A 13,974-nucleotide genomic window follows, 5' to 3' on the forward strand; every position below is an offset into this window, starting at 1 on the left:
CAGCAGTTTTTAAGAGTATTTAAACCCAACATTTCATATTCATAATATGTGCCTGTTATACCATGTACTTATTTAAAAAGGTATCCTGTCCTCTTTGTATCGCCTCCTTTGTGTGAAATCCCTGGTGTTCCCGTGAGTCCTTCTACTTTCTTATTAAAAACTACCACACTAAGCAGGAGAACACACCGTGTTCAGTTCTCCAGCTGTGCTGGGAACGCAGCCTGCTCTCCCTCAATGTTCAGACTTTCTCTGACACCCCCCCCACACACACACACACACACACAGACACAGTCTTTCACTGGGAAGCTCAGTGTACTGTTGCTTCTCCTCCCCCAGCTCTTATGCAGCTGAGAACAGAGGGAATTTAAAGACTTACAAAAAAAAAGGGGGGGGGGGGTTATTTATATCTATACACAAATATTTAGCCTTTTATTTCTATTTTAAACTGAATGGGTTGCTTTAAAGGTCATCCTTTACAATCACTTTAAGAAATCCATGTGTAATAGGTCAATATTATGCCTGTGTCCCCATTGGGGAGCTGTGGAGGAGGCATGCTGAGACAAGCTGCCAGACACGGAAGAGGCACCGTCAATCTGTGGGAGGAGGTCTGCCAGGAGAGAGGCAGAGGCTGACACACTGATATCACTGAGGGAGAAGCAGGTAAGCTGTGAGAGAGGGTGCAGGAGTTGGGAATTGGGACATACTGTCAGGAGGATCAGCTTGAGTGAGCAGGGGACACACTGACAGGAGGAGCACAGGCACACTGAAAAAAGTAACATGGGCACACTGAAAGGAGGAGCGCAGGCATACTGACAGGAGGAGCGTTGGGCACACTGACAGGAAGAACACTGGCACACTAACATGAGGAGCGTCGGTACAGTGACAGGAGCTGCAGGCATGCTGTGAGCGTGGATGTGGGACACATTGGTAGGACTGACTGCAGGAGAACCAGATTACTGTAAAGGCTCTGTGAGTACTGAATTAGGGGAGAAACTGAGGCACTGTGAGTATAGTGGAATATAGTATAATTGAAGCACTGTGAGTATTGGGAGCAATCTGGAGTAACTTGGAGTAACTTGGCATATTCAGAGTAACTTGGCATACTGCGGGAAACTTGAAGTATTGGGAGTAACTTGGAGTATTGGAAATAACTTGGGAGTACTTTGAGTAATTAGGGTAACTAGGAGTAATTTGGAACCTCGAGTACTGGGAATAATCTGGAGTACTGGGAGTAATTTGGTGTAACTTGGAAGTAATAGTTTGGAGTAGCTTGGAGCATTGGGAGTGACTGGGAGCACTGGGAGTAACTTGAAGTACTGTCATTTGGAGTGATGAGACCAAAATTAAGCTTTTTGACCACAACTATACACGACTTCAAGCTGTCATTGATGTTAAAGGGGGCAATACACGGTATTAAGAACTGGGGTATGTAAACTTTTGATCAGGGTCATTTGGGTAGTTTCTGTTGTCATTATGATTTAAAGAGAGTAAATGATAATAAATGGCTTCAGCCAAACACTAAAAATGAGGGAAATACATTTTTTTGTGTTATTTATATTCTCAGAAATATGGCCAAGAAATCATAAATTCTGCCAGGGTATGTAAAATTATGAGCACAACTGTATATAGAGTAACACAACATAATACTATAATCTCTATCAATACTAATAATAGTGATATAATCTCTATCAGAGTTGGTGATAATAATATAACCTAAATAATTATTCTAATTAATATAATATGATGTGTGACCACACCAATATGTGATGAAAAAGTGGTAACCAAACCACTCCATATTAGGAAATCATAACTTATCCTAATACCTGTTTATGTACTCATTTTTATTCTACCTTCTTTGAAAATACAAAAAACAGAAAGTACATTTCTGGTTATGTATGCTGTTTTCTGTACTTTTTGAAAACTAATAAAGAAAGAGAATAAACATAAAATATGCGTAGCAAGGTGCAGCGTGGTGTGGCGGGCAGTGAGCAAAGTCTGGGTTCAGCAAACATATTTTTATATATTGTAGAGGGTTCAGAAAAACACAACCAACAGGGAGGCAACCAAGCCGGAGCCACTTACAGAGAGTAATAGCGAGGTGACAGTTGTCTGGAGACTCGTAGATGTCAACAGCGTCTGCCACAAGGAGCAGAATGCGGCCTGGCCAGTCTGTACCTAAATGGGAAGGCTTCCAGGAAGGATGGTATATCCTTGCACTTTCCCTACGCCTCCAGAACTTCTCCTTGTCCCTAAGTACTGTCCATGACTGACAGGTATCCTGTCCCTGCACTAGCCAATCACAAAAATGTGCTCCAAATCTGGAAGTCAGGAAATTAAATAGACTCTTCCTAACCCAAAATGGCCTCCAAAGTCACAAGGGGCACCAATCCAGTTGGATAGCTGCCCCCCCTGTGACCGCGGAAACCATTGAGGAACTAGGTTCCTCCCAACTTCCTCCCCCATTAGCATTGCTGCTGAGCACGAGTGCCACCTGCAGTAGAGAAAATAGACTGCACCTGTTTACATATATATAGAGCAAAAACATTCTTTTCTGGTTTAGGATAGAGTAGTAACAAGTTAAAACCCTTGCATTTTTTTTGTTGCCTCTGTCTCTATGGCAGGATTTTTCCTTCACTTCCTGTCGCAAAACAAAACAGGTAGTAAGAGATCTCAGCAAAGTAGAGGAAATCTCCTTTTACACAGCTGTCACTGGAATAGGTGCCCCCCATCAGAAGATTTTCCTTCTATTCTCGATCCAGTGACAATTCAGAGTCTCAGATTTTTCCTTGCCTTCTGTTGCAGAGGCAATGATCACAAGGACAAATACAGAAGGTGAATCTCCCCAGCAGGGACAGAGACAGCAATAGAAACCCAACATAGGTTCTTACCCTTCCCTACTCAAGTACCTCCCTACAAAGTGAAAATGTGTATATATATATATATATATATATATATATATATATATATATATATATATATATATATATATATATATATATATATTATATATATATATATATATATATATATTTATATATATATATATATATATATATATATATATAGCTTCGGGTTGAAGTGGTTATACCAGGATTATGGCTGCAGCTACAGCCATGATCCTGGTACTGTTCTATCTGCCGACTATTTTCTTCAAAGTAAACGTGATCAGAGCGGCTATACAGTCTCTTGATCAGTTTTACAGGTGACTAAAGAGAACTTGCCACAGCCCATGCTATCACAAGGGATGTTGTTCATCCTTTGTGATAGCAATAATTTTTATCCAAAAATAAAGGTACAGTGTAAAGAACAATACATTTAAATAAAATAAATAATCCTAAAAAATGTCAAGGACCCCTGTACAACTGTGCTCTTGTGCAAATGTAAACGTGCATATAGGTCAGAGTGAGAGCAATAATTCTAGCACAAGACCCCATGTGTAACTCTAACCTGGTAACCTGTAAAGGCTTTTAAAGCGCCGCCTATGGATAATTTATTTAATCAGGTATTATATTGTGTTTGTGTTCACTAAAATTCATTAAAGTGTATTTTTTCCCAAAAAATTGCGTTTGAAAAACAGGTGAGCAAATATTGTGTGACACAAAGAATTGCAACACGCACCATTGTATTCTCTAGGGCTTCTGCTTAAAAGAAATTTGTCATCTTTGGAGGTTGTAAATAAAGCAAAAAAAAATATGCAGATTTTTACATGTATGATAGAAATGTCAGAACTGGGCTAGGGGTCACGTGGATAAATGAAAGGGACAACATTAACAGCTTAACTTGTACATTTTTACAAAGCAAAAAATGCATGAGAACTGTCAATTACATTGAGACCAATATTTCTGTGCAAATTCATTGCCCTCACAGAGGAGGTGATTGACATCCTCTGTAGCCGCAGGCATTTTGGCTACAGAAGCTAACTTAATTTTTAGATTCTTTCATGACTACTTGACTTTGTGATTCTTTTCAGTGAATACTTGACATAAGGGTAAAATTAGCATAGAAAAGAGAACTACATTTTTTTTCAATCAGAATATTTTCTGCCTGTTAGAAAACAGGAACAACCAGTTAAGCAGGTGATTTCAGCAAGGAATTGTACTGTTTAAAGCTTGAACTGAAATTCTGGAGTTCAAGATCTCAGGCGATTGTGTATGGGGGCCAAAGGCACCACTAAATTACAGTTGGGTAGATTTAGTAAAATGGGAGCATGCAAAATCTGGTGCAGCTCTATATAGAAATCTGCTTCCAGGTTTTATTGCCAAAGCTTGAAGCTTAAAAAAAATAATAAATGCTAATTTGTTTGCAGGTAAAATGTGCATTTACTATTTTTTTGTAGGAGACTAAAAAGCATTACACCCATGATCAGCATATCGCTGGTGCCATGCAGGTCTCCAGCAGACTGTCAGTGTGAGCTGTCTACCCATACGCCGTACAGACAGATAGTTTCAAAAGTGACAGGAAGAATCAATGAACTACCACAGCACTCACTGAGAACTACAAGCCGCCAGCCGCAAAGGCCACAAAGGTTGTCAGTACTTGTAGTTCAATCATTCACAAAACTCTGTGCCCACACTCTCCGCCTGCATGGCCGTTCTCTTTCAAAATGTGACAACTGGTACAGGGATCTTCTCCCCGTACTGCTGTCACACAATCTCCCCCACTGAGTCATCCAAATGAATCCTAATGGGCTTCCTATACCCGTGTAAAAAATGAATAAATGAACCCACATTGATTTAAAAAAAACAAAAAACACAACAAAAAAGATTAATTAAATCATTTATAATTTTATTTGCATTGGAGCCTGCCAACATTACAACCACGATCAGTGGATAGTGGGTGCAATTATAAGGCTCCTGCAGACTATTTTTTCATCCCAGGTCTGTACCAAAATACAGAAGTTTGGATACAGAGCTGGAAGAAGTATTGGCTAAATACAGTCAGGTCCATAAATATTGGAACATCTACACAATTCTAATCTTTTTAGCTCTATACACCACCACATGAACAAGATGTGCTTTAACTGCAGACTTTCAGCATTAATTTGAGGGTATTTACATCCAAATCAGGGGAATGGTGTAGGAATTACAACAGTTTGTATATGTGCCTCCCACTTTTTAAGGAACCAAAAGTATGGGACAGATTAACAATCATCCATCAAACTTTCACTTTTTAATACTTGGTTGCAAATCCTTTGCAGTCAATTACAGCCTGAAGTCTGGAACGCATAGACATCACCAGACGCTGGGTTTCATCCCTGGTGATGCTCTGCCAGGCCTCTACTGCAACTGTCTTCAGTTCCTGCTTGTTCTTGGGGCATTTTCCCTTCAGTTTTGTCTTCAGCAAGTGAAATGCATGCTCAATCGGATCCAGGTCAGGTGATTGACTTGGCCATTGCATAACATTCCACTTCTTTCCCTTAAAAAACTCTTTGGTTGCTTTCGCATTATGCTTCGGGTCATTGTCCATCTGCACTGTGAATCGCCGTCCAATAAGTTCTGAAGCATTTTGCTGAATATGAGCAGATAATATTGCCTGAAACACTTCAGAATTCATCCTGATGCTTTTATCAGCAGTCACATCATCAATAAATACAAGATAACCAGTTCTATTGACAGCCATACATGCCCACGCCATGACACTACCACCGCCGTGCTTCACTGATGAGGTGGTATGCTTTGGATCATGAGCAGTTCCTTTCCTTCTCCATACTCTTCTGTTTCCTTCACTCTGGTACAAGTTGATCTTGGTCTCATCTGTCCATAGAATGTTGTTCCAGAACTGTGAAGGCTTTTTTAGATGTTGTTTGGCAAACTCTAATCTGGCCTTCCTGTTTTTGAGGCTCACCAATGGTTTACATCTTGTGGTGAACCCTCTGTATTCACTCTGGTGAAGTCTTCTCTTGATTGTTGACTTTGACACACATACCACTACCTCCTGGAGAGTGTTCTTGATCTGGACAACTGTTGTGAAGGGTGTTTTCTTCACCAGGGAAATAATTCTTCGGTCATCCACCACAGTTGTTTTTCGTGGTCTTCCGGGTCTTTTGGTGTTGCTGAGCTCACCGGTGCGTTCTTTCTTTTTAAGGATGTTCCAAACAGTTGATTTGGCCACACCTAATGTTTTTGCTATCTCTCTGATGGGTTTATTTTGTTTTTTCAGCCTAATGATGACTTGTTTCACTGATAGTGACAGCTCTTTGGATCTCATAGTGAGAGTTGACAGCAACAGATTCCAAATGCAAATAGCACACTTAAAATGAACTCTGGACCTTTTATCTGCTCCTTGTAAATGGGATAATGAGGGACTAACACATACCTGGCCATGGAACAGCTGAGGTGGGTTCTTCTGCACCACGGTAGGCACCTTGGATAGGGTCACTGCCTTACACATGGGGTACCTTTACTTAAACAGATGACTGAATTCTAGTTAAATCTCCGTGTTAATGGTGTTAATGTATACCTTCAAAAATAAAAAGAAAAACTGCGCTGCAGAGCAAAAAAGGTCAAAGGTAAAAGCTGCACACAAAATACACCAATATCTGTGTATACCATGAAAAATAAAAAATAAATAAAGTGCGCTAATTATATGAAAATACACACATAGATGTGAATACATGTGGGTGGTAGTAAAAACCCCAATCTACTGAGAGCAAGTAAATGACTCCATGAGTGGTAGAAATATATAAGTGCAAAACATAAAAACTCAAAGAAGAAACAAAAAATGTGTACATGTGAAGTACAATGCTATTAATAGCGTGAAAATCTGAAAATCAAACAAACTCAGTCCATGGGTTCAAACATAAAAAGTTCATCAGTGAAAAAAAGCTTCCATCCACTATACAGCTCAGCAGCAACTAATCCCCCTATGAGTGGATTGACAAAGGAGAGAGATGTGCAGGATGGTGCAAATCCACTGACGGTGACTCCAATAAGTGAGAAAGTGATAAAGGTGGACTCTTACCCTCCGTGTTGGACCCCCTCCTTGGCAGGGTCTATCAGGCATGCAGATTTTTGCCCTCTGCAGGGACCGTGTAATGAGAAGATCTCCCCAGCAGCTGTCAGGAATGTTGTCTCCGATCCGGGCTGGTCCAAGTGAAATGCCTGGAGAGGGGGGAAGGAAAGCTCTCTTGCTCCCAGTGTGGCAAAGGAAAAAGCAAAAGAGCGGAGCTCCAATAGTGTAAAAAGTTTCGGAATTTATTCAATAAAAGTACAGACCGCAACGGAGAGTGCACGCTCCGTGAGGTAAAAATACAATTAAAAACAAGCCGGCATATAAGAATCGTAATAACCCGTGCATAACATGGGGCAATTGTGACGGCTTACAACGTAGCCACGCCCTACATGTTTCGTCATTAGTAGACGTCTTCAAAGGGGCACGGGCTACGTGTTAAGCCATCCCCTATATAGTATAACAGTGCACACCAAGCCTCGTTTTCACCTCCGCTCTCAGGGAAGGGAAAACCCAAGCCTCTACCTGGTGCTCCTCAGTGAATGGATGTTGCCAAGGTGACACATGGGACTGAAACTAAACAAAACTTCAGCCACTCCCAGCAGAGCCAATCTCTCGCGCCATCTGGAGGAAGAAGCCCAGTATTACTAGACAATTAATATGTCTTACAGATGCTAATTTGGAACGTAAAACTGACAGAGCAGAAAGGAGAAAATCACTGAATCTCACCAAGAGGCACGATGTGGTGGTTAATAATAATAAAAGTGTAGAAAAAAAAAATTGTAACTATATATGGAAATGTACGGAAAAGAAACAACGTTCATCTCCGTAAATAAAACCACATTCAAAAAACACATGTATGAAAAAAATATATATATGTATTAGAGTCACACCGTAATAAATGGAGGCCCATCCATGAACGTGAAGAGCACTCGGTATCACAATGATGCGACTAAATCATTATAATGTATAATATTTAAACATATCACTATGCTCCCATCCTCTCAAAATTCCTGAAAGCCCTAATCGCTAGATCCTCCCAATGTCCCGGAGAGTCAACCAACCAGCAGCATGTGAGGAAGGAATAGATAAGACACCTTTATCCAACCGTTGCTAGGAGCAAAAGTGAATAAATAGAAAGGTGAAAAAAAAAAAATTGTGAATGGATGAAAAGATAAAAAAAGTGAATGGATGAAAAAAAAAAAATGTGAATGGATGGAGAGATAAAAAAAAGTGAATGGATGAAAAAAAAAATATTGTGAATGGATGAAGAGATAAAAAAAGTGAATGGATGAAAAAAAAAAATTGTAAATGGATGAAGAGATAAAAAAGGTGTATGGATGAAAATAAATAAATAAATAAATAAATAAATAAATTGTGAATGGATGAAGAGATAAAAAAAGTGAATGGATGAAAAATAAAAAAAAATAAATAAATAAAAAAAATAAAGAAGAAAAAAAAATGTAAATGGATGAAGAGATAAAAAAAAGTGAATGGATGAAACAAAAAAAAAAAAAATACTGTGAATAGATGAAGAGATAAAAAAAAAAAAAAAATGTATACAAAAGAAGGGAAGAAAGGAAAGGAAGCACAGGGCCCAAAGCATCACCTATGAGTTATCAATGAACGCATTCATTCAACTCAATATCAACATTTAGGCCTAAGGGTCTGAGGGAGCGGATCTTATAAATCCACTCCATCTCGAGTTTAGAGATGGCCCGTCTTTTAGATCCCCCTCTCCATGGAAGTTTGAGTTTATCAATGCCCATGAACAAAGTACCGCTAGGGTCTTTTTTGTGTTTGTCTAAATAATGTTTGGAGACTGGGTGGCCCAAAAAGCCCCTTCTAATATTTCCAATATGTTCCCCCAGTCTAACCTTTAATGATCGGACCGTGCGGCCCACATAGTGGAGCCCACAAGGGCAAGTGAGTAGGTAAACCACATGGGTGGTTGAACATGTGATAAAAGATTTAATATGGAAATTAAGCGGGGAATTATTGGTAATGAATTGACACACCTTTCTCTCCGTTAAAGCATTAATAGCACAAACCTCGCAATTTTTACATTTGAAATAGCCTGTCATATGTTGAAAGAACATAGGTTTATGAACCGGAGGGTCACATGCAGCAGATACCACCCGTGAACTGATTGAGGGGGCACCCCTAAAGACCAGCTGGGGTCTGTCAGGAAGGGATGGTCCAAGCACGGGATCATTCTTAATAATGTGCCAGTGTTTGTTCAACATCCTCCTGACAGAAAAGTGCTGGCAGGAGTATCTTTTGATCAAGGGACAGACCAGCTGACAGTCCCTCTGTGCCCTGGTTTTATCATCCAGAAGAGCGTCCCTGTCCAGTGATACAACCTGATTGTGTTTTTCAGTCAGAAACTGCGCTTCATACCCCTTCTCTATAAATCTGTCCGTCAAAACCTTAGACTGAGCAAGAAAGTCAGTATTGGTAGAACAGTTCCTTTTCAATCGGATGTACTGACTTTTAGGGACAGAGTCTAGCCAAGCTTTATGATGGCAGCTGTCCCTCGGGATAAACGAATTGCGGTCAGTGACCTTGAAATAGGTAGAGGTAAGTAGAGAGTTATTTTCACCTCGTATCTCCAGATCCAGAAAGTGTATTTTTTCCTGGCTGGCCTCATATTTAAAGGATATACCCCTCTCGTTGGAATTGAGTCCATCCATAAAGGAACAGAGAGAGTCATAGGAGCCATCCCATAGGAGGAGGACGTCATCTATGTACCTGGCCCACAGGACCAATTCCGGTCTCCGGTGGGCATAGATGACGTCCTCCTCCCATTTCCCCATAAAAAGGTTCGCCAAGCTGGGGGCAAATTTAGCCCCCATGGCTACCCCCTTAGTCTGGAGATAAAACTGTTTATTATGCCAAAAGAAATTATGTGTAGTGGCATATTCTAAAAGCTCCATAATGAAACATTTTTGCTTCTTGGGTATGGAGGCATCCTTATCAAGGAAAAATTTCACCGATTTAATACCCCAGTAATGGGGGATGCTAGTGTATAGAGAAGTGACATCGGCAGTCACAAGCCAATGCCCTTCTCTATAATTACTAGTCTTGAGTAGATTGATGGTATGTCTAGTGTCCTTAATATATGCTGGCAGAAGTTGTACAAGTGGTTGGAGGAAATTGTCAATGTACTTACCTGCCCTGGAAGTAATGGAATCTATTCCACTAATGATGGGACGACCCGGAGGGTGAATTGGGTCTTTGTGGACTTTATGCAGGTAGTACATGACTGAGATTCTTGACGCAACTGGGATGAGAAAAGATTTCTCCTTCTTGTTTATAATGCCAGATTGAAAACCATTATCCACAATCCTTTCCAGTTCTTTTTTGAAACGGATTCTGGGATCCGACTTAAGGGGTTGGTAGGTGTCCCTGTCTCCAACAAGTCTCTCCAATTCGTGAAGATAATCTGACTTGTCAAGGACCACTATACCCCCCCCCTTTGTCGGCTGGCTTTATAACAAGGTCCCTACGTTCACAAAGTGAATCCAGGCCCAACTGTAACTCTCTCGTCATTTTCATTTTCTGAACCTTCAAACGATCGAGATCCCTCAAAAGAACATCCCTGAAGACTCTCAAAGAGGCAGATAAGCCACCCGGAGGGTTAAATAAGGACGCGTTGGCTAGGCCAGACTGTCTGATGGTGTTGAGACCAACAGTTTGGGGGGCAATGGGGTTGGACAGCATATATCTCTTGATGTTTAATTTCCTGATATACTTATGTATGTCCATATAAGTTTCAAATTTATTGAGTGTTTTGGGCGGTACAAACTTGAGTCCTTTGTCTAAAATTGAAATTTCTGTTTCAGTTAGAGGTGTTTTGCTCAGGTTAAAAATACCCCTACCACTTACACCCGCTTTCTTTTTGCCCCTTGATTTCCTCCCCCCTCGGACTCCTCTCTTTTTTCTATGGGTCCTAGATGGTTTTGATGGGCTCTGGGAAAACCCCAATGCTGGGGTTGAGGATATTGGCCCTGTCTCTGTCTATAGGGAGATTGCCAGCCACCTCCCTCTCTAATCTGAGAAGGGGGGGTTGGTGCCAGTATGGTCGATCATTCTGTGAACCTCTACCTGGAGTACGTGGTCCAGAATGATAATCTGCTCTGTACCCATGATGGTCATAGTTATCATGGCGATACCCCTCATCCCTCAAGCTCTGAAAGCGATTCTGCGTGGATATAGGGTATCTAGAGGGGTAGTCGTCCGTATAAGCTCTCCTAGGGGAGTCATAACTATAGGGGAAGTCTCCAAAACCCTGTGAGTGATATTCCTGACTATGTTGATTGTACTCACTGGGTTTATGATTTTTGGGTCCCTTTTTTTTTGGTTTTTACCGGTTTCCTTCTGCGGCCTAGAACGTGGTTTAGGCTGAGGGGGTTTACCTTGTCTAACCGGAGATCGATGGGAGGCCCTCCTAGAGGCTGAAGGTTGTTGTGTCTGTGTTGAGGGGGGACGTCGCTGATATCCCTCAGACTCCACAGACATCTCTTCCCCACCAGGGGCAGAGGGACATCCAGTCACCTCAGACGTTTCAGCTGCAATCTTACTCTGCCAGACAAAAACGGAACCTGCCTTATAGTCCCCCACATCACGGCAAAATTTTTTCTTTTTTTTAATCTTTTGTTCAGTTTCCTCTTTTTCCAATATTTTCCTAAGATTCATAGATTTTTCCTTATATTCTTCGCTATCTTTGAAAGGAGATAATTTTTCTTTGATTATTTTAATCTCACCGTCAAGTCTAGCGAGTTTATCATTTTTTTTCTTAATCAGGAACTGAAGGAGTTTTCCTCCAGCCTCATTAAAAAACTGGAACCAGTCTTGAAAGTCAGTCTCTCCTTTTTGGGGGCTGACTTCCCATCTAAGACTCCTTGGGACCATTGAGTCCGTAACATATTGTGCCAAGAACAGAATGTCCCATTGGGTATGTATTTCTGACACCATGAGATTTTTCAATCTCATGAACATACCACTGATATCACTCACCGGTGCATCGCCAATTTCAAAGATACCATCTTTAGCGATGACCCGCGAGGAACGGTAATCAAAAACGTCCATTCTAAATTCTGGACGTATGTATTTATAAGGGAATCCAAATATACAAAAACAAGGAAATATATAATGGTTTCCCAAGGGAAGGAGAGAGAGGCCTGACACCCAAAGAAGGAAGTTCCTATCCAAAGAGCTCCAATCCCTATTGTAAATGTCTAGACTAAGTCCCCCCCCAACAACTAAATGGGGTAAACACTGCACACGCTAGGAAGAGAAAACAGAACCTCAACCCTCCATGTACAGAAACCCAAGTATCAGAAGTAGATAGCGGTACTAAAACTGGAATGCCAGGGCAATAAAGAAAGACAAATTAGAAAATTGAAAAGCTAGCTCCAGCTGCAAGTTAAGCTGATATTGGTATAACAAGGTTCAAAAATAAAAAGAAAAACTGCGCTGCAGAGCAAAAAAGGTCAAAGGTAAAAGCTGCACACAAAATACACCAATATCTGTGTATACCATGAAAAATAAAAAATAAATAAAGTGCGCTAATTATATGAAAATACACACATAGATGTGAATACATGTGGGTGGTAGTAAAAACCCCAATCTACTGAGAGCAAGTAAATGACTCCATGAGTGGTAGAAATATATAAGTGCAAAACATAAAAACTCAAAGAAGAAACAAAAAATGTGTACATGTGAAGTACAATGATATTAATAGCGTGAAAATCTGAAAATCAAACAAACTCAGTCCATGGGTTCAAACATAAAAAGTTCATCAGTGAAAAAAAGCTTCCATCCACTATACAGCTCAGCAGCAACTAATCCCCCTATGAGTGGATTGACAAAGGAGAGAGATGTGCAGGATGGTGCAAATCCACTGACGGTGACTCCAATAAGTGAGAAAGTGATAAAGGTGGACTCTTAACCTCCGTGTTGGACCCCCTCCTTGGCAGGGTCTATCAGGCATGCAGATTTTTGCCCTCTGCAAGGACCGTGTAATGAGAAGATCTCCCCAGCAGCTGTCAGGAATGTTGTCTCCGATCCGGGCTGGTCCAAGTGAAACGCCTGGAGAGGGGGGAAGGAAAGCTCTCTTGCTCCCAGTGTGGCAAAGGAAAAAGCAAAAGAGCGGAGCTCCAATAGTGTAAAAAGTTTAAGAATTTATTCAATAAAAGTACAGACCGCAACGGAGAGTGCACGCTCCGTGAGGTAAAAATACAATTAAAAACAAGCCGGCATATAAGAATCGTAATAACCCGTGCATAACATGGGGCAATCGTGACGGCTTACAACGTAGCCACGCCCTACATGTTTCGTCATTAGTAGACGTCTTCAAAGGGGCACGGGCTACGTGTTAAGCCATCCCCTATATAGTATAACAGTGCACACCAAGCCTCGTTTTCACCTCCGCTCTCAGGGAAGGGAAAACCCAAGCCTCTACCTGGTGCTCCTCAGTGAATGGATGTTGCCAAGGTGACATATAGGACTGAAACTAAACAAAACTTCAGCCACTCCCAGCAGAGCCAATCTCTCGCGCCATCTGGAGGAAGAAGCCCAGTATTACTAGACAATTAATATGTCTTACAGATGCTAATTTGGAACGTAAAACTGACTGAGCAGAAAGGAGAAAATCACTGAATCTCACCAAGAGGCACGATGTGGTGGTTAATAATAATAAAAGTGTAGAAAAAAATTGTAAATATATATGGAAATGTACGGAAAAGAAACAACGTTCATCTCCGTAAATAAAACCACATTCAAAAAACACATGTATGAAAAAAATATATATATGTATTAGAGTCACACCGTAATAAATGGAGGCCCATCCATGAACGTGAAGAGCACTCGGTATCACAATGATGCGACTAAATCATTATAATGTATAATATTTAAACATATCACTATGCTCCCATCCTCTCAAAATTCCTGGAAGCCCTAATCGCTAGATCCTCCCAATGTCCCGGAGAGTCAACCAACCAGCAGCATGTGAGGAAGGAATAG

General features: G+C 40.9%; 1 long non-coding RNA gene across 2 annotated transcripts in view; it reads left to right on the plus strand.

Annotated features, from left to right (window-relative positions):
* The first annotated feature begins 517 nt into the window (after positions 1-517).
* LOC141134626 (uncharacterized) overlaps positions 518-13,974 on the plus strand; it is a 58,660-nt gene continuing 45,203 nt past the window's right edge. For both annotated transcript variants that reach the window (XR_012243244.1, XR_012243243.1), the window contains exon 1: positions 518-660. This is a non-coding gene — a long non-coding RNA (uncharacterized lncRNA). The remainder of the gene's footprint in view (positions 661-13,974) is intronic.

This window comes from Aquarana catesbeiana, linkage group LG03 (assembly GCF_042186555.1).
Source record: "Aquarana catesbeiana isolate 2022-GZ linkage group LG03, ASM4218655v1, whole genome shotgun sequence".
NCBI classification, from domain to species: Eukaryota; Metazoa; Chordata; class Amphibia; order Anura; family Ranidae; genus Aquarana; species Aquarana catesbeiana.